The sequence below is a fragment of the Eumetopias jubatus genome, unplaced genomic scaffold, assembly GCF_037043125.1.
Source record: "Eumetopias jubatus isolate StellerSeaLion01/CBP00866 unplaced genomic scaffold, mEumJub1_p1.0 scaffold_15, whole genome shotgun sequence".
Lineage (NCBI taxonomy): Eukaryota > Metazoa > Chordata > Mammalia > Carnivora > Otariidae > Eumetopias > Eumetopias jubatus.
Window position 1 is genome coordinate 45,893,982 of NW_028274821.1, and position 19,457 is coordinate 45,913,438.

General features: G+C 39.2%; 1 pseudogene; it reads left to right on the forward strand.

Moving 5' to 3' along the window:
• Window positions 1-17,834: 17,834 nt before the first annotated feature.
• Window positions 17,835-19,021, forward strand: LOC114212438 (PHD finger protein 11 pseudogene; annotated as a pseudogene).
• Window positions 19,022-19,457: the final 436 nt, after the last annotated feature.

Sequence of the window (19,457 nt, forward strand, 5' to 3'; positions counted from 1 at the left end):
TAGGTGTGTGCCTGGCAGCCATTCCTATACCAAGACAGCCAGCAACAAAGTGACCAGACATGGAAGTGACTTTGATCCTCATAAATCTGTCTCACTAAACTCAGATTAAATGTATCTCTAACTCTGGATCCTTCCCTTTGGATCACTCCGACGCCATGCAACAGGAGGAGAAATAGAGCAGAGCAGAAGAGACTTGGAAATGGAGGTAGCGGTTGACTCACTGAGCCTTGGTTTTAGCAGATTTTGCAACAAAAATGCAAACATGTGAACACATTGTTAGGATCCCTCTCAGGGCCTCAAAAGGGGCCCAGGAGCTTAAGCTTTATTAGCTTCATGGTAAATTGGCCTCTGCCCAGGGATCCTGCCATTGTCCAGAGCATTTGGCATTGACTTCAGAGCTTACTTCATGCTTGTCTGAATAGTCTCACTGGTAGCTTTAAGGGTTGATTGGATTTTTGGAAACAGCCAAAATCCTTTGGACTCGAGCGTTATGGTTCAGGTAATTGGTCAAGATGTGGAGTCCTGTTTTCAGGTCAGAAGTTTGGGTGGTGCTCTATAGATCATTAACTATATCTGAGAACAGTTCTCTGAAATAGGGTGTTTGCCCTGAAAATAGCAAAGTATAGCCCAGGATTATTCCAAGAGCATTCAACAAAGAAGTGGCAGATTCCAGTTTTCAGCTCCCAAGAACTAAAGTCCAGAGTGTAACGCAATCAGTTGTCTGCCTCCTTCAAGTGCACAGAGAGTGGAACCCAGGGCAGGAGCGCCACCCGGCTATCCACTCCAGACACTAGGGATTTGCTTATCCTTACAGCTAACAACTACCATGAGCTGTCTTTGGGGAAGGGTTTTGTTTTGCCCAAACTTCATCCCAGGGCTTTAATCTCACTGCATTTGTCATCTTCAGCCTCACTGAATACAGAGAAAGAGAGGCTTCAACCAGCTTGCCAGAGAGGTAAATAGGTTTAAACTTCACCACAGATGGTCTCATCTCTCCGTGCCAGATTTTCATCAGGAACTGGTGTAGCTAGTGACATGGCAAAGAACCACGACTATGCCTGGCTCTTGTCCACCTCTCGGATCACAGAGACCAACAGGGAGATGGAGAGAACAGACAGTTTGGTGTGGAGGAAGGAAAAGGGAACCGAGGGATTGAAGGGGAAAAAGAGATCTATCACATAAGGTGGGAGACGCATCTTAACACAACAAGAGTGGGAACTTAAGCATATCGTGTACGATCTTAAGTTTACTGACTTAATGCCTCAGTCTACAAAGGACCGATGCCCCCCTTTTATTTTGAGTTAGGGCTGAAACCATTCTTTTCCATTCTCTTCTTTGGGTGTGTGGAGAAGGGAAAGGTAACATTTACAAACTGTTTATTATTTTAAACTTTCGTTCTTTCTCTTTCCCTATGTCCTCACCCCCCACTTGCTCACTGTGTTCGATGTCTTTTCCTTAAACACATGGCAATGGGAGGAAGTATGTATTTGCCATTGCTGTGTGGCCACACCTCAGCAGTTGACTAGAATGGGGAGAAAATAGAGGCAATAACAACAAAAGGAAGAAAAAGGGAGAACCCTGACTTGGCCCGTAATCTTTGGGTGCCGGAATCCTTCTCCAGCAAACCAATCCCCTGTAGTGTGTGTGTGCGCATGTGTGCACACGTGTGTGGGTGCTGCTCATCTCTAAGCCTGGGTGAGCACAGAACACTCAGATCTCCATACATTTCTGGGATATATGAGGCTGAAGACGTGCTCCTAGCAGCCGTCACGGTCCAACCAATTATCAAAGAACTGCTCTCCTGATCAGGTTTTGTGCTAAACACACCAGAGGAAGAAAGGAAGGGCTGGTGACTGCTTGTTTGGCATTTCTTTGTAGTCGGGGGACTTTTCTTCCCCTGAGGTGGTTGTTGTTGTTAACCGGGTTTGTGTGAAACCCCTTCTGTGCAGAAACTGGGGCTTCCGCTTTGAAGCTGGAGTGTCTTTGTTCTTCACCTAAGTTGGTGCCATTTTAAACAGAAGCATTTGTACTGAAGTCTGGTCAATGCCCGCCACCCAGAATTCAGGCAGGCTATTTGCCAAGAGGGAAAACACAGTGATGGTGGAGCCGGAGGGGACGGTTCTGGGGTGGGGCCGGAGGAGAGATGGGAAAGAGTTGCCTACATATAAAAATACAGAAAATACAGAATAAGATGCCACAAAAATTGGCTTGGATTGGTGGGTCAAAGTTCACAGTTCTCTGGAATTTGAACACTCCAAAAAGTGGAATGGAGGAGGGGAGAAGGCAAGTGGAATGTATTATTGGATTACAGAAAAAGAAAAGGGAGCAAAGGTAGACGTTTACAAAATATAATCCCAATAGAACCCCTTGATAACTGGCACTGAAACCAGGAATGGGTTTAGGAGGTATTGATACAGACAGCAGTAGTTTCTAGGGTTTCCCCCAAAACATGCCAATCTTACTTTCTGAAATTTATATTCAAAATTTTAATTTAGGAAATAACTCAAATGTATTAAATGCTAAATTTCTAATGCACGAAAGCAGATTTCCATCTCATCCAGAGTCAGGCTTCAAGGTTGGCAAATATTGCTTATTAGCAAAGTTGACTCGAATATCCTTAAATCTCCCATTAATTACACACATCCCTGAATAATAATTCTTCTCCACACTAAAGTTGGAGAACCACTGACCTCAAAGAAGAAACAAACAAACAAGACTAGGTTAGAATATTGTTTTTCCTTTAACAGCGCTACCAAATTCAGGCGTGATTGGGACAAGAGAGGAGACCTCTGTATGCTCAGTGAGAGTCTTCTTCAGCACAGAGTCCCTATTACCTCAATGCATGTTATGATTTGTTTGTTGCCGTGACAATTAAGCTAGTCCATGTAGTTCTTCTTATGGCAGGGAGTTACCCCTAAAGTTGGCATGTGAATTCACTCCTGATTCAGCGCCACTGTACATCAAAGCATTAACTTGTTGGCTCAGCCCTACCACTAATTAGTGGGGGAACTCAGGCAAGTAACTTAAGCTCTCAGTACTTCTATGTATTTGTGGACTACATGGCTTCTAAATCCCTTGAGGACTAACAGTCTATGCCGCTACAATTAGAACCTTACCTTTAGGCTCATAGCATCAAACTGTGTTTTAACTGTATGCCATACATTAGGACAGCAACAGGGTCACTCAAGTAGGGAAAGATCATCAGCATATGGGAGCCAGAGGCTGCTCCCCACACTGGTTGGACACTTACAATCCTGGACCTTGGGACTCAGTGATACCTAGGGAAAACGGGCAAATACACTATCACTAACTGGAAAAAAATGCATCTCAACCCAAACTCTGGGGCAGTGGCCCTTCTTATTTATGTTTTTTGGGATGACCTATGATACATACACATTCACAGACTCATAATGTGGGACCCCTTCAAACAAATATTCTTTGACTATTTATTCAAAATGTGGAGTTGAGGGAAAAAGAACTCTTTTCCTAGTAACAAAAAATTATTTTCCGAAATAGATTCATATTACTAATTTACTCTCCTGGGCTGAAATAGACTCAATACACCAAAGAAAGTTCAACAAAATATAGTGGGAAAAGATGAGTGACTTAAAAATATTTTAAACATAGATGTAATGAGCTCTTAAATGCAAAAGAAGTATTGCTTACATCTTTGAACTCCAAGTGAAGAAGCCGGAAGGGTAAATCATCAAATTGCATTGACTGGAGAAGCATACACAGTAGCCAGGAGACAATAAAGCCTCCTATAGTTGAAGTGCTGGATGCCTGCTGAATGAAAAGTCAGTAAAAAGAATTCACAGCACCACCACTTTTCAACAACCTGGTCACTTGATGAATTAAAGATTTAGCTGGAAACAAGAAGCCTGAGTTATTCTCTTCTGCACAATTGTACTTTTGCCTTATAAATGGAAGAATCTAGAAACATGACTATATTGCTTGTATTTATCCAACATCAGCACCAAGCGATCATTAAAGAAGATCATCTTTTATGTGAATGTCTGATAACAAATATGAGTGGTGTTGAAATGTTCAAAGTGCTCAATCCCTTTTTAAAAATCTATTGATTAATCCTGGAACCACCAGGTCCGCAGAGCGCTGATCTTGCAAAAGCAACAGTGGATAAAACTGCTGGTGTCGGGTCTGGGCACAAATCATGGCACCAAACTGTGCCAGGAGCCATTGTGTTCATCACCACCACACACAAAAAGTAAAGACAAACAAGCACTTGTTTCTCTTAATCCTATGTTTGCTAAAACAAGAAAAAGTATTGCTGTTATTAAACTTGGCTCTTCAGTACACATTTTTTAACTCTATGTGGCAAAATGGGAAGTACGCCCAAAGCACCTCTGCATATGAAAGTGTGATAGTTTACTTCTGTGGATGTCTTGAAGAAAAGCACTTGTGTGCCTGAGTTGTAGGCTGAATGACTTATGTAAAAACTGGCTATTTAGACTGAAGTATTTACCCGACATTTTCTAGAAAAGGAAAAAAGTGAGCCAGTCACTTGTCACTTTAAAGAAAACAGCTGACAGTATTTGTTGCCAGTGATGAAACTTGAACTTCCAAACACAACTTAGAATTCTGGTAAACTTGTCACCGCGAGCTTTCTAGCTTCCCAGTACTTACAGACTTTTCTGATGAAGTCAGCAGTGATATGAATAAATCTTTAAAATTTTTATGTTTATTTATGATGTTTCATTATGTTATTATATTTATATTATGTTTATATTATGATCTGATGTTTTGAAATGAAATGTATCTGTGGTTCACTCAGTGAACCAATATTTTCCAAATGACTAATACCTGATGTTACAAAATCACACTGAGTTAAAAGATCCATTCGAAATGCAAGGTAGACCAATACATTTTCATATGACAGAATACAAAAAGTTTATTAATTAATTTCAGATTCCACACTGCAACGACTTTTAAGAAACTATCACTTGTCAAGTTTTGGTGTAATGTCAAAGAGGAATATCCATAATTAGTGGAAGGGCTACTGAAATACCTCCCCCCCTTTTCCAACTACATAACTGTGTGAGCCTGGATTTTCCTCAAGGCCTTCAACCAAACAACATCTCCCATCAGACTGAATGCAGAAAACAAATATGAGAATCGAACACTTACGAAGCTAGGCTTGGAGACTTGTGAAAATGTGAAACAATGGTACCCTTTTCACTAAATTTTTTGTGAAAGAAAAATAACAAGATACAGTTATTTTCATTTATGTTAATGTGTAATCGGTTTATAATTTTTAATTAGTTAATAAATCTTTTTTAAAATTTCTATTTTAATTTCTAGTACTATGCATAGATAGTACTATATATGCCTCATCAACAAAAGTCCTTGGGGATCATCAATAATATTCAGGAGAAAATAAAGGAGTCCTAAGACCAAAATATTTGACAAGTGCTGACTTATACTTTTATACACTTTTTTTTTTTTAAAGATTTTATTTATTTATCTGACAGAGAGACACAGCGAGAGAGGGAACACAAGCAGGGGGAGTGGGAGAGGGAGAAGCAGGCCTCCCGCGGAGCGGGGAGCCCGATGCGGGGCTCAATCCCAGGACCCCGGGATCATGACCTGACCCAAAGGCAGACGCTTAACGACTGAGCCACCCGTTGTTTTTACTCTTGTTTATTCTTCTGTCTCCCTCATTATACTGAACTCCTTAGAGAGGATAAACATTGTATCTTATTTGAATCTGTAACTATCTTGGGTGCCTAGTTCTCAACAGATATTAAGTAAACATTCACTGAAGGAACAAATGAATAAATTATTCAACGTTAGTGTCTGAAATTTTCCTGCATTTTGTAATATTGGCCTTGGTCTCACTGACCAAGAAAATCTTCAGCAATTACAATGTCCAGGTTGTAAATAAAAATATAAAGGAAAACCACACATTCTTTTGTCTATCTCCTAAGATCATGCATGACTTACCCTTCGCCTCACTGCCCCGACTCCCTGCCTCATGCTTCACGTTTCAGTGGCATCAAACTGCTGCTGAATCATTCTTTTTCATTGCCCCCACCCAGGATCTGGAAGCTGTTCACACACACACACTCTTCATAGTTCTAACTCTGAACTTTGAAGATTCAGATCAGGCAAGGCAATGAGGCTTCTCTCTGTTCTCTGAGCTACTGTAATACACTCTGTATATCTTTTTAATTGCTCAGGCAATATCTTGCCTGTAATTATTCGTTTGTGTGTCTGTCTTCCTTTCTAGACTGTCAGTTCACATGTTTTTGTATCTTCAGTACCATACCTCTGATGCTTAATGGGTGCTTAATAATATTAATTAGACTGAACTGAAATGCTCCCCATCCATAATGTTTAAGTTGAGGTGTAAGTCCTGCAAAGTCCATTCCACTTCACTTTTATTGAGCACTTACATGTGCCAGCCACTATGACTGGCATTGGGGATTACAAATATTTATATCAATGGGGGAGAGAGAGAGAGAAATGGCAGCAATATTATAAACAAACTACATGCACATGTTTCTGTGGAGCTCAGGACAAGCACATTCTTTCAACAAATATTTAGGACACCTTCTCTGTGGCAAGACATTGTGCAAAATACTAATGGAAGTGTGTCCCTTCAGTGAACTTAAAGTCAGTTCTTATGAAGGAGACAGGCATTAAACAAATGCCACATAAAAAGTATATAAATTACAAGTGGTATGCAGGACCAAGGAGGAAAAAGAGTATAAAGATGCCATTATTAGGGGTCTAATGTAGGTGGAGGAGGGAAAAAGGATCAGAATAGGGGTTTCTAAGGAAATGATTGACATGTACCAGAGTGTAGGCATGTGTAGGAGCGAACCACAGGCATACCAGGAAAAGCGTCCCATGCAGTGCGCAGAGTGGTTAATTTGGCTGGGGCGGAGGGCATGACATAAAAAAAGTAGGCATTTGCCAGTGTCACCAGGCTAGCAAGCTAGAGAGTGAGGTCTGGAGAATGGGAGATAGATAGTATGATACAGCGCAGAGACCTAAAAGAAGCCTCGAGCTAGGTCTGGATACTTCATTTTCCTCTCGTGATATGCAGAACCACAATTCTGGGTGGTCTATATTCATCTCACATAAGCCCTCACAAGATAAATGGAGCCCATTTCCTCAAGTAACTACTGCTAAGAGAAAAGTTTTCTTCAGATGTATTTCTCCATCAGCACTAACCCCATAGGGCACCTAAAAATCTTGATTTATCATAAATGTTTCACCCAGAATACACACAGAGTAATACAAATGTGGCATATTTAAATGCACTCCGCAGAGAAATTTGCTGGCAGTAATCACAAACCATAAATAAAGGAAAAAATAGCCCAGCTATGGTTGTTTCCAGAATGAGTAGATAGACCCCTACTCAGGCTATTGCCTGGAAACGAAAACATAACTCAAAGAGAGTCATGGCAATGTTATGGGAACACCCATCCTGGAGCTGGGACCAACTTTTACTGAAGGGTCAGCCACTCGACGGGGAAGATACTAGCAAAGCTCCATGAATTTCTTCAGCTCGTTTGTTAGACATGGGGAGGAAGGAAATGGAGGCTGGCTAATCAGTGGCATAGGTCCCATTGGTTAATTAAGGTACACTGCCTACATTCAAACCCCAGCTCAACCGTCTACTTGCTCTGTGACCTGGTTAAGTTATTTGACCTATCTGTCACTTATTTCCTCCTCTGTAATATGAAGTCATACCTATTTCATAGACTATGAGCATTAAATGAGATAATATAAAATCAATGTTTAGCAAAGCACTCAGTAAATGTCAGCTATGATCATGATTGCCCATGACCAATCCGTCAAGAGTTTTTCCAAGTCTCAACGCACCAGGCCTCAAAAACAGCCTAAATGCCTTTTTTATCTCCATCTGTAACCACTTCTTTGGCATCTTACGGACACAGTTTTTGTAATGAATCACCCTGTTTTTAGTCTTCTTGCAGATATAACACTCATTTGATGAAATCCTAGCCAACCACCCATGCAAGAAAACTACTTGTTTTTTTTTTCCCCTTCCTGATTGCTCAGAACCTTTATATCCTGTTAAAAACATTCTAAGAAAGCCCTCTCTATTAATATCTAAAACATGATTCTAAAGAGCCCTTTTCTTCCCTGAATTTGCCAACAGCCTCCTTTCTGCTCCAAACAGACACTGCAGTCTGAGAATTGCAGTTCCCCTCTGCTGCCACTCACTAACGTGAACCCCCACCCAGACGTGGGCATGTCGCGAGTCCTCATTTCACATCGGCAACACCTTGAAATCAAGTGCCGGCCACACTTACCCTAAGACCAGGCAAAGCATGAAGTAATCACAGACTTTGGTATTTTTCCAACCACAAGGCCCCTCAAAGTCCAGTGTGTCCATGAGAGAAAAGTGACTCTTTCTTACCTAATCCTCAGTGGAACAAGGATCAATAGAGACCACATCAAGATTGTGCAGGTAAGAAATAAAGACTTTCACAAGTATACATTTGGTTTAAGCATGCCTGGAATATGAAATAACTAAAACAACACCCTTGACCTTTGCATGAAGACTTTCATAGCAGTATCTCAGCATCTCAAATGGAAGAAAGTACTTAGAACCTTGAAACACTTTTTTAAAACCTGCACAAAGCTTAATTTAAGGGGGCTTGCAAACAGTTCATTGTCAGGAGTTTCTAACAACTGTTATTTCTTCCTGAATTCCAAGAACCAAGTGCTCTGAAGTTTACGTTCATATGGGATGAATAAACTCGCCACAGCATTAAAAGAGATAAAATACTTGATGTGGTTTTATTCGAGGGGCAGGTTTAGCCCCCCTATACACAAACACACACACACACACACACAGGCCCACTACCTGGCAGATGGCGGAAGGCAGGTGGCCCCCACGGCTGGGGCTAGACTAACATCACACACAAAATTTGAAGCAGGTTCTGGCAACCAGAAAAGTAATTTATGACGGTAAACAAATGGCTCTCAAAAAAAAAAAAATATATATATATATATATATATATCTGTCAGGTGATAGGAAGCAAGGACAAAAGACAAACATTTGGCAAAATAGCCCTTAAAGAAAAGAAGAAAGGATGGACCAAATCATCATGCCAAAGGTTTTGTGCACCGGAAGGGTGCCATGCCATAGGGCATGTGAGTAATGAGGGGAAAAGAAGTCTGACATAAGATTATCATCACAATCACACAGCTATGCCCCAGATCCTTCAGGTCTGCCTCAGTCAGAACAGTCAACATAAGCCCTTTAGGTCTAGAATGTGCACCGGAAAAGGCAGAACTTTAGGTTATATGAGGAGAAACTTGACTTTGGCAAGAGGAAGGGGTAAAAATTCCTCCTGTGAGGGCCATGAAACATAGATTTGATTCTTGAAGATCCCTCAGAAATGACTCTTGGTGCTAAATTCGAGAAAACAACATGAAAATTTTAACAAGTATGTGCTCTTCCGATTGGTATTGGCACTTGACTCTTCTCTCTTTTAAAAACTATCCTTATTTTTGTGATTGTTAAAAGAATATATGTTCACTGCAAAATTAAGGGACTCAGAGTGAGTATCGAAACCAGTTAGCCACGGATGTCAATCCAAATAATTGTATCAAGTATGGTTGCAAAAGCAAGGGCTTCTATAAATTACCCTTAAAGGATTAGATAGAAAATATAAAAAATTATAGTAATAATTGAATAAAAATAATTTAGGGAAAGTCCCCAAATTATATTTTTTTCAGAAATTAGGAAATATAAGAAATATATAAAATATATTTTTATTATTCATGTAATATATAAAAATATAATATTAAATTCTTTGTCTAGAAAAGTGGTCTCAAAAGATCCATGTGTATTTTTTACTTTTATAAATAAAGAGACATTGGTCAAGGAACAATTTTTTTAACTTAAAAAGAAATAGAATTAAAATAGAAAATGAACTTTCTAGAGCACTGTAGAAGATAAAAGAAAGTATAGTCTCTCTGAAGGGAAAAAAATGGGAAAAGACAAAGAAGCCTAGAGAGAATAATTAAAATATGACATTAGAAGTAAAATCAAAATAGTTACATCAATAAATGGGTTGAAATTCCCTATTAAAGTGCAAAGAATTTCAAAATAAATTTTTAAAATTCAGTGATAGTTTGTTAAAAGTGATAAACCTAAATTATAAAGATACAAAAATGTTAAATGTATTCCTTCCCCTTAAAAATAGGTGCCACAATATTGATACAGAAAAAAGGAAAATTCAAGGCATAAGCATAAGACAAAGTATAATTTCATATTGATAAGTGGTTCAATTCATAATGAAGATATGAGTTAATAAATTTTATATACCAAAAACTCATTGCATCCAAATATACAAAAGGAAAATGTAGATGCCTGGAAAAGAACAAAAAAAAATTTGTTAAAAAAAAAAAAAAACTGTCCACAATAGCCAAACTGTGGAAAGAGCCAAGATGTCCATCGACAGATGAATGGATAAAGAAGATGTGGTATATATACACAATGGAATATTATGCAGCCATCAAAAGGAGTGAGATCTTCCCATTTGCAATGACATAGATGGAACTGGAGGGTGTTATGCTGAGTCAAATAAGTCAATCAGAGAAAGTCATGTATCATATGACCTCACTAATATGAGGAACTCTTAATCTCAGGAAACAAACTGATGGTTGCTGGAGTGGTGGGGGGTGGGAGGGATGGGGTGGCTGGGTGATAGACATTGGGGAGGGTATGTGCTATGGTGAGCGCTGTGAATTGTGTAAGACTGATGAATCACAGACCTGTACCTCTGAAACAAATAATGCAATATATGTTAAGAAAAAAAAAAAGAAGAAGATAGCAGGAGGAGAAGAATGAAGGGGAGTAAATCGGAGGGATAGACGAACCATGAGAGACGATGAACTCTGAAAAACAAACTGAGGGTTCTAGAGGGGAGGGGGGTGTGGGGATGGGTTAGCCTGGTGATGGGTATTAAAGAGGGCACGTTCTGCGTGGAGCCCTGGGTGTTATACACAAACAATGAATCATGGAACACTACATCAAAAACTAATGATGTAATGTATGGTGATTAACATAACAATTAAAAAATAAATAAAAAACTGGTAGAAGGGATTAAGGGGGAAAACAGAAATAAATGACTTAAAAGCCAAAAAAACCCAGAATCAATAAATACATTCATGCATAAAATAAAACTTCAAAAAGTTCATATAATTTACCAACCTTTTCTCCTTAAATCTAAGAAAGAAAAAAGGGTGGGTAAACACAGACATGAAGATTTTCAAATGACAAGATAATACTTTATTTTATGCTAGTATAACGAAGTGGGCAGTATTCTCAAGAAATAGATATTACCAGAATTGGCTCAGGAACTTAGAAACTAATACAAACTAATAGTAATTTAAAAACTGGAAAAAGTTGTCAAATATAGTAATAATATTTTTTAGTGCCTACTATGTGCTCTGTCTTGTATCAGGGGCTTTATTCATCATCCCTGATATAACAACCCTGTGAGGTAGGTATTACTATCTATATCTCTCTGTCTCCACAGCATCCTGTATTTCTGTTACAAAAAAAAAAAAATTAAATTAAATTCTGTTATTATCACCTGTCTTCCCTACTAAAGTCTAAGCTCCACTGGGACAGGGCTGGATGTTTTGTGTCTACATAAGCATCCCCATATCCCCAGCACCTGTATTTGCATTGAGCCTGTCACATAGAGTAACTCAATAAACTATTTACTGAAAGAATGAGAACTCTGGGAGATCACAGTATAGTAGAGTAAAGAATAGAACAGTATGGTATAGAAAAATCACAGTCTTGTCTCATTTATATATATGGATGCAAAGATCCTAACTTATATATCCTATCTGATAGATAGATGATTGATAGATAGATAGATAGATAGATAGATAGATAGATAGATAGATAGATGATAGAGAGATGATAGAGAGATCTTACAGATCCTATCATATACATATATATTCAACTATAATGTAATAGTCACACTTCTAAGAAACCTCATATTATTGGGGCACCTGGGTGTCTCAGTTGTTGAGCGTCTGCCTTCAGCTCGGGTCATGATCCCGGGGTCCTGGGATCGAGCCCCGCATCGGGCTCCCTGTTCAGCGGGAAGCCTGCTTCTCCCTCTCCCACTCCCCCTGCTTGTGTTCCCTCTCTCGCTGTGTCTCTCTCTGTCAAATAAATAAAATCTTTAAAAAAAAAAAAAAAGAAACCTCATATTATTGAGAGCTATGTTTAAAGACAATTATTTCTATGGAAAGAATGAGAAGAGTCACAATAACAAAGTTACTTTCCTGCAGGAAGTTTAATAATATTTTTTAATAGAAAAAATTTGTGTAGCTATAGCAAACATATCCTGAGCAAACCCGGTCTTTGATTATGGTATGTGCTTAAGTAAAGGCTTGTCCTGTATCTTCCAGTCCTGTCATTAGTCCAGGACTTCTTATACACACTTAACAACGCTATCACCTTTATCAGACCACTTTTCCTTTTTTCTTGTACTATTTCCATCAGTAAGCTGATAGCTTCACCTGTCACCCTTAAAGTGCTAGGCTATTGCTTTTGTCTGCCTGTGCCTCGCCTGACCCTTTTCTGGTAACAAACCTGCCCCTGAGATGGAGGGCCCATGACCCAGGCTGAGCCCTGCGACTGCCTCAGCCCACACCAGCCCCAGCCACAATGAGTGGCCCCAGGAATGAGCCCTGACCCAAAATGTGTGGGTCAATCACCCTAGAGAGAAGGCATGCCAGTGTCTCATGCTCATTCCTGGTCCTGAGGTCTTACTATTCAGCCATTACTTTAAATCTGCAATGTTCCTAATATCCTCCCAATAAAAACTTTTTGTGTTGTTTTTGTTTTTCAAGTTACCCTGAGTCCGTTTCTGTTACAGGGTTTAAAAAAACAAAACAAACAAAACAAAAAACTTAATTGATCCATTTTTGTTTGTTTGTTTTTTATTTTTATTTTTATTTGTTTTTGTGAATCTGTTCTTTGGCTTAACTGTTTAACAGTTACTGCTCTATGTCAATTAATATAGACATGTGTACGGTTTAACGTTCATTTTGGAAAATTTCAAACATATTAAGGAGTAGGGAGATTAAAATAATGAAATCCTATGTACCCATCTCCCAGCTTCAACAGTTACGAGATTAGAGCCAATTTCATTTCATCTATCCTTTTATCAACTATAATGTATTATTTGTTTCAGGGGTACAGGTCTGTGATTCATCAGTCTTACACAATTCAGAGTGCTCACCATCACTGGTGAGCCACCAGTGTCCATCACCCAGCACACCACATCCCTCCCACCCCACTCCACTCCAGCAACCCTCAGTTTGTTTCCTGAGATTAAGACTCTTATGGTTTGTCTTCCTCTCTGGTTTCATCTTGTTTCATTTTTCCCTCCCTTCCCCTACAATCCTCTGTCTTGTTTCTCAAATTCCTCATATCAGTGAAGTCATATGATACTTGTCTTTCCCTGATTGACTTATTTCACTTAGCAAAATACCCTCTAGTTCCATCCACGTCGTTGCAAATGGCAAGATTTCAATTTTTTGATGGCTACATAATATTCCATTGTGTATATATATATATATATATACCACATCTTTTTTATCCATTCAACTGTTGATGGACATCTAGGCTCTTTCAATAGTTTGGCTATTGTGGACATTGATGCTATAAACATCGGGGTGCATGTACCTCTTCGGATCACTACATTTGTATCTTTGGGGTAAATACCCAGTAGTGCAATTGCTGGGTTGTAGGGTAGCTCTATTTTCAACTTTCTGAGGAACCTCCATCCTGTTTTCCAGAGTGGCTGCACCAGCTTGCATTCCCACCAGCAGTGTAAGAAGGTTCCCCTTTCTCCGCATCCTTGCCAACATCTGTCATTTCCTGACTTGTTAATTTTAGCCCTTCTGACGGGTGTGAGGTGGTATCTCGTTGAGGTTTTGATTTGTATTTCCCTGATGCTGAGTGATGTTGAGCACTTTTTCATGTGTCTGTTGGCCATTTGGATGTCTTCTTTGCAGAAATGTCTGTTCATGTTTTCTGCCCATTTCTTGACTGGATTATTTGTTCTTTGGGTGTTGAGTTTGATAAGTTCTTTATAGATTTTGGATACTAGCCCTTTGATAGATCCATTTTTTAATGATAAATCACAAAGCCATTCAAACAAAATGAGAGGTTTTTTCTCTTCGAAAAGAGCAATTTTCTATTGCAGTGTTAGTTCCTGGTATCAGTGGTGCCTTGGGCAGTCAGTCTAATGCAAAATGTGTTTCCTATAATACATCATATTGTATCCAGTTTGCTTCAGGAGAATATGTGCTGTAAGGAAATGCCAGAGCTAGAACTGGATAACCTGTCAGAGATTACATTTGATCTGGGTTTCTTTCTCTCTGTCCTCTCCCAAAGAGGAAACAGAGGACAGCCTAGGTCTTCCTTGGAAAATGAATTCCTTCTAAGACAAGAAGGAGAGGGGAGGTTGGGGGATAGGCATATTTAAGAGGTGTGTGTTATACAGGTCTTGGCCTCCCTTAGGTAATAAGCTCTATTGTTTTTATCGGAGAAGGGAGAATTGTCAAGTGTGTCTGTTGAAGAATCAAAAAAAGGAGCATTCCTTTTTGATTTAATGGCACACACAGACTATGATAACATTTGAATGCACAATGGGGTAAACAAAGAGGTTGATCAAAGTTGAGGTTGGTTGGGGGGTTCCCAACAGTCAATCCAGGTAGTAACTCTTGGTTCTGACCCTCTTTTATTGTCTCTCCTGGAACAGTGATAACATCCAATGCCTCATTTGTGGTAGGTTCAATCTACAGGTATCCCTGTTTTTTTCTTTTTACCATTGAACAAAAAGCTGGCTCAGTTTTTGAACAAAGGTTTCTCACAGGATGCTTGTAAACATTGTGTATTCCACTTGTAATAATGCTTCAGAGAAAAATATACAGAGATCTTGGTGGGCTTTAGTTGAGGATAATAGTTAATATTCACAATTGGTTGTTTCCACCTTTTCCCAAGGAAGAGAGAGGAGAAAAAAATAATTAAATGTGTTTTGAGCTCATGGGGACTTCGGACACAAAAAGGAATTTGGAGAATGTTATCTCAAAGATTCTTAAAAGCTGATTAAGACTAAAAGAAATGTGTGCATATGCTCACCAAGAAAACAAAAATGTTCATCATAGACTAAAACTGAAACAACCCAATGTTCATCACCATTAGAAAGTGTAAATATGGTCACACAATGGAATACTATACAACAATGAAAGTGGAAAATGTCAGACTACATGCAATGAGGCACATGAAACTCACAAAGCTAATGTTGAGCAAAACAAGGCAGACATAAAAATTGCCAACTGTGTGGTGAGGATGTGGAGAAAAGGAACACTCGTGCACTGTTGGTGGGAATGCAAACTGGTGCGGCTACTGTGGAAAACAGTATGGAGCTTCCTCAAAAAATTAAAAATCGAATTTCATATGTTCCAGTAATTCCACTACTGGGTATTTACCCAAAGAAAACAAAAACACTAATTCAGAAAGGTATTTGTACCCCTATGTTTATTGGAGCATTGTTCACAATAGCCAAGATATGGAAGCAACCCAAGTGTCCATCAATGGATAAAGAAGATGTGACATATAGGGGGCTGGGTGGATGGGTTAGCCTGGTGCTGGGTATTAAAGAGGGCATGTACTGAATGGAGCACTGGGTGTTATACACAAACAATGAATCGTGGAACACTACATCAAAAACTAATGATGTAATGTATGGTGATTAACATAACATAATAAAATAAAATTTTAAAAAATGAAGATGTGACATATATACATTATAATATTACTCAGCCATAAAAAAGAATGATACCTTGCCATTTGCAATGACATGAATGGAGCTAGAGAGTATAATGCTAAGTGAAATAAGTCAGAGAAAGACAAAAATACGGTATGATTTCACTCATGTGTGGAATTTAAGAAACAAAGAGAAAAGAGACAAACAAAAAAATGAGATTCTTAAACACAGAGAATAAAGTGGTGGCTATAAGAGAGGAGGTTGGGTGAGGGGCTGGGTGAAATAGGTAAAAGGGATTAAGAGTACACTTATCTTGATGAGCATTGAGAAATATATAGAATTGTTGAATCGTATCCAAAATGTGCAAAGAACTGATACAACTCAACAACCAAAAAACAAATAATCCAATTTTAAAAAGGGCAGAAGACATGAACAGACATTTCTCCAAAGCAGACACACAGATGGCCAACAGACACATAGAGAGCTGTTCAACATAACTAATCATCAAGGAAGTGCAAATCAAAACTACAATGAGATATCACTTCACAACTGTCAGAACGGCTACAATCAAAAACACAAGAAACACAAGTGTTGACAAGGATGTGGAGAAAAAGGAACACTCGTGCACTGTTGGTGGGAAAGCAAACTGGTGCAGCCACTCTGGAAAACAGTATAGAGGTTCCTCAAAAAGTGAAAAATAGAACTACGCTAAGATATGGTAATCACACTACTGGGTATTTACCCCCAAAACACAAAGATACTAATTCAAAAGGATACATGCACCCCTATGTTTATTGCAGCATTATTTACAACAGCTAAATTATGGAAGCAACCCAAGTGTCCATCAATAGATGAGTGAATAGAGAAGAGCAGTATATATATCACACACACACACACACACACACACACACACACACACACACACACTGGAATATTATTCAGCCATAAAAAAGAATAGAATCTTGCCATTTGCAACAACATGGATGGAGCTAGAGAGTATAATGCTAAGTGAAATAAGTCAGAGAAAGACAAATACCATATGATTTCACTCATATGTGGAATTTAAGAAACAAAACAAACAAGCAATGGAGGAAAAATTGAGAAAGAGAGAGAAACAAACCAAGAAACAGACTCTTAACTATGGAGAACAAACTGATGGTTACCAGAGGGGAGGTGGGGGGGGGGTATGAGTGAAACAGGTGACGGGGATTAAAGAGGACATTTATCATGATGCTCACTGAATAATGTATAGAATTGTTGAATCACTGTATTATATACCTGAAACTAATATAACTGTTAACTATTCTAGAATTAAAATTAAAAACTTAATTAAGAAAACAAAAAACAAAAACAAACAAAAATACAAAATGCTTTATAGTTCACACTTACAAATAAAAAAGAATTGTACACCTGAAACTAATACTACACTGTATGTTAATTGTACTTGAACCGAAAAAGAAAAATTCACAATTGTATATAAAGTTCAAGTTCAGACGAAACCGATCTGTGCTGTTGCAGGGGGGCGTTGAGTGGTGATCAGAAAGAGGTTACTCTAGGGCATGGGGGAAAGGGTACTTCCGGAGTTCTGTTGATGTTCAACATCTTAATCTGGGTGCTGGTTACACAGATCTGTTCAGTTTTTATAATTCACTCAGCTGGAAACCTACTGTTTGCTCTTCTCTATATGTGTACAATACTTTGATATAAAAATTTTAATTGACAATATTTAGAAAGAACAAGGAGAGGGTGGGGGTGGTTTTCTCATCCAGTGAGTCCTAACCTTTTTAAATGTATGGCACAGAGAGACCTTGATAATATCTGAATGAGTATCAGGGAAAAAAAAAAAAAAGAGTTCAGTCAAGCCTGAAGAACTGGTCTAGGGGCTCCACTGCTCTGAGAGCTGAGACGATCAATTTCTTAGAATAGTCCCTTGTCGTCAAAAACTAATGATGTAGGCACAGCCACCGAGCACCGCTGAGGTTGCAGCCATGGACCAAGTGTCGTCTTCCATAGCCAAGTCAGTCCAGGGAGCCAACCGGTCCAAGACCCAGGACGCCCAGGACCAGCTCCTCCACCCCACCGGTGTCTTTCAGGTTGCAGAAAAGATGGAAAAAAGGACATGTGCACTCTGCCCCCAAAGACATCGAGTATAGTGTCCTATACTTTGCAAAATCAGAGAATATAGCTGCTCATGAAAATTGTTTGCTGTATTCTTCAGCACTTGTGGAATCTGAGGATCATGATCCACATAATCAAGACAGAAATTTTGATGTGGAATCAGTAAAGAAAGAAATCCACAGAGGACGGATGTTGAAATGTTCATTTTGTAGTAAAAAAGGAGCCACCGTGGGATGTGATTTAAAAGCCTGTAGCAAGACTTACCACTTCTGTGCCAAGAATGACCACGCAGTTCTACAAATTGATGGATCTCGAGGAATTTATAAAGTGTTTTGCAAACAACATGCTCCATTGAACGACGCTCATAATGATCCACTCCCAGGAACGTCTGGTACCTTCCATCCTCACTACAATCAGAGGGCCAAACAAGGACATGGACTGAAAAGAAAAAGAGGAAGGAAGAAATGTCTCTCAAAAGACATTCATCCACCTGAAACGTTGACATTAGATAGATTCATGAAGGAAGAGGAAGGCAGACACACAGCTGTGAAGACTGGTTTGCTTAAGAAATGTAAGGGAGCAGGGCTTCTTAATGATTTATTTGAAGAAATATTAGACAAACTTCATTTGATTCAAGAAAGACTCATGGGTGACACTGCTTCTGATTCAGACCATGAAGAAATCGAGACTTTACTTTTTGACTGTAAATTGTTTGAAGACACATTTGTAAATTTTCAAGCAGGAATACAGAAGAAAATCCATCAATGTGAAGAATGGCAGAAGCAACTGAATGACGAGATTGGGGTACTTAAGGACTTAAACCAAACCATGTGCTCTCTTCAAGGAGATAGAGACATGATGTCAAGTTGTACTTCAGTATCTTCTGTGTCTTCTAAGGATTACCATTTCCTAAATCAGGAATGAGGCTCAGTTGCAAGCAGGCTACAAACTGAAGACCTGACCTGTGGAAGCCACACATCTTTAGAACTAGGCCTCTCCTGTCTCTCTGGACTTCAGGCTTCAATCCTCATCAACTCTTACCTGTTCTTGCTGATTGACATTTCATTTGATCCTGCCTCCCTCTTATTATCATCTCACTTCTCTCCAATAAAATGTTTCTCAGATTCTACTTGAGTAAATTGGATCACACCTCCCATCTCTCCCACCCTCTGCACTAAAAATCCTCTGGTAGCTTCATGCTGGTGCATTCCGCCCCCCCTCCCCCCACTCCAGTGATCTACATTGATTCCAGTAACACACAGGGTGCTCCTGGAAGTAAAGGCTCCCCAGGGCCTTTGCACATCTTGCTGTGAAGCCTTAACTGCTCTTTTACCTTTCTCTGCCTGTTCCTCCTGCAGTTCTCACTATACCAGTTCTACTACTCATTTCATCAGAGTACTTTTCCTTCCCATCACTTCCCAGTGTAACCCACTGTATCTTACATCATTCTGTTAGGGTACAAGCTGTCTGAGGGCAAAAACTCACTATTCCTGTGTTTTGCTATCAACACATTCCCAGCACCTAGCACGC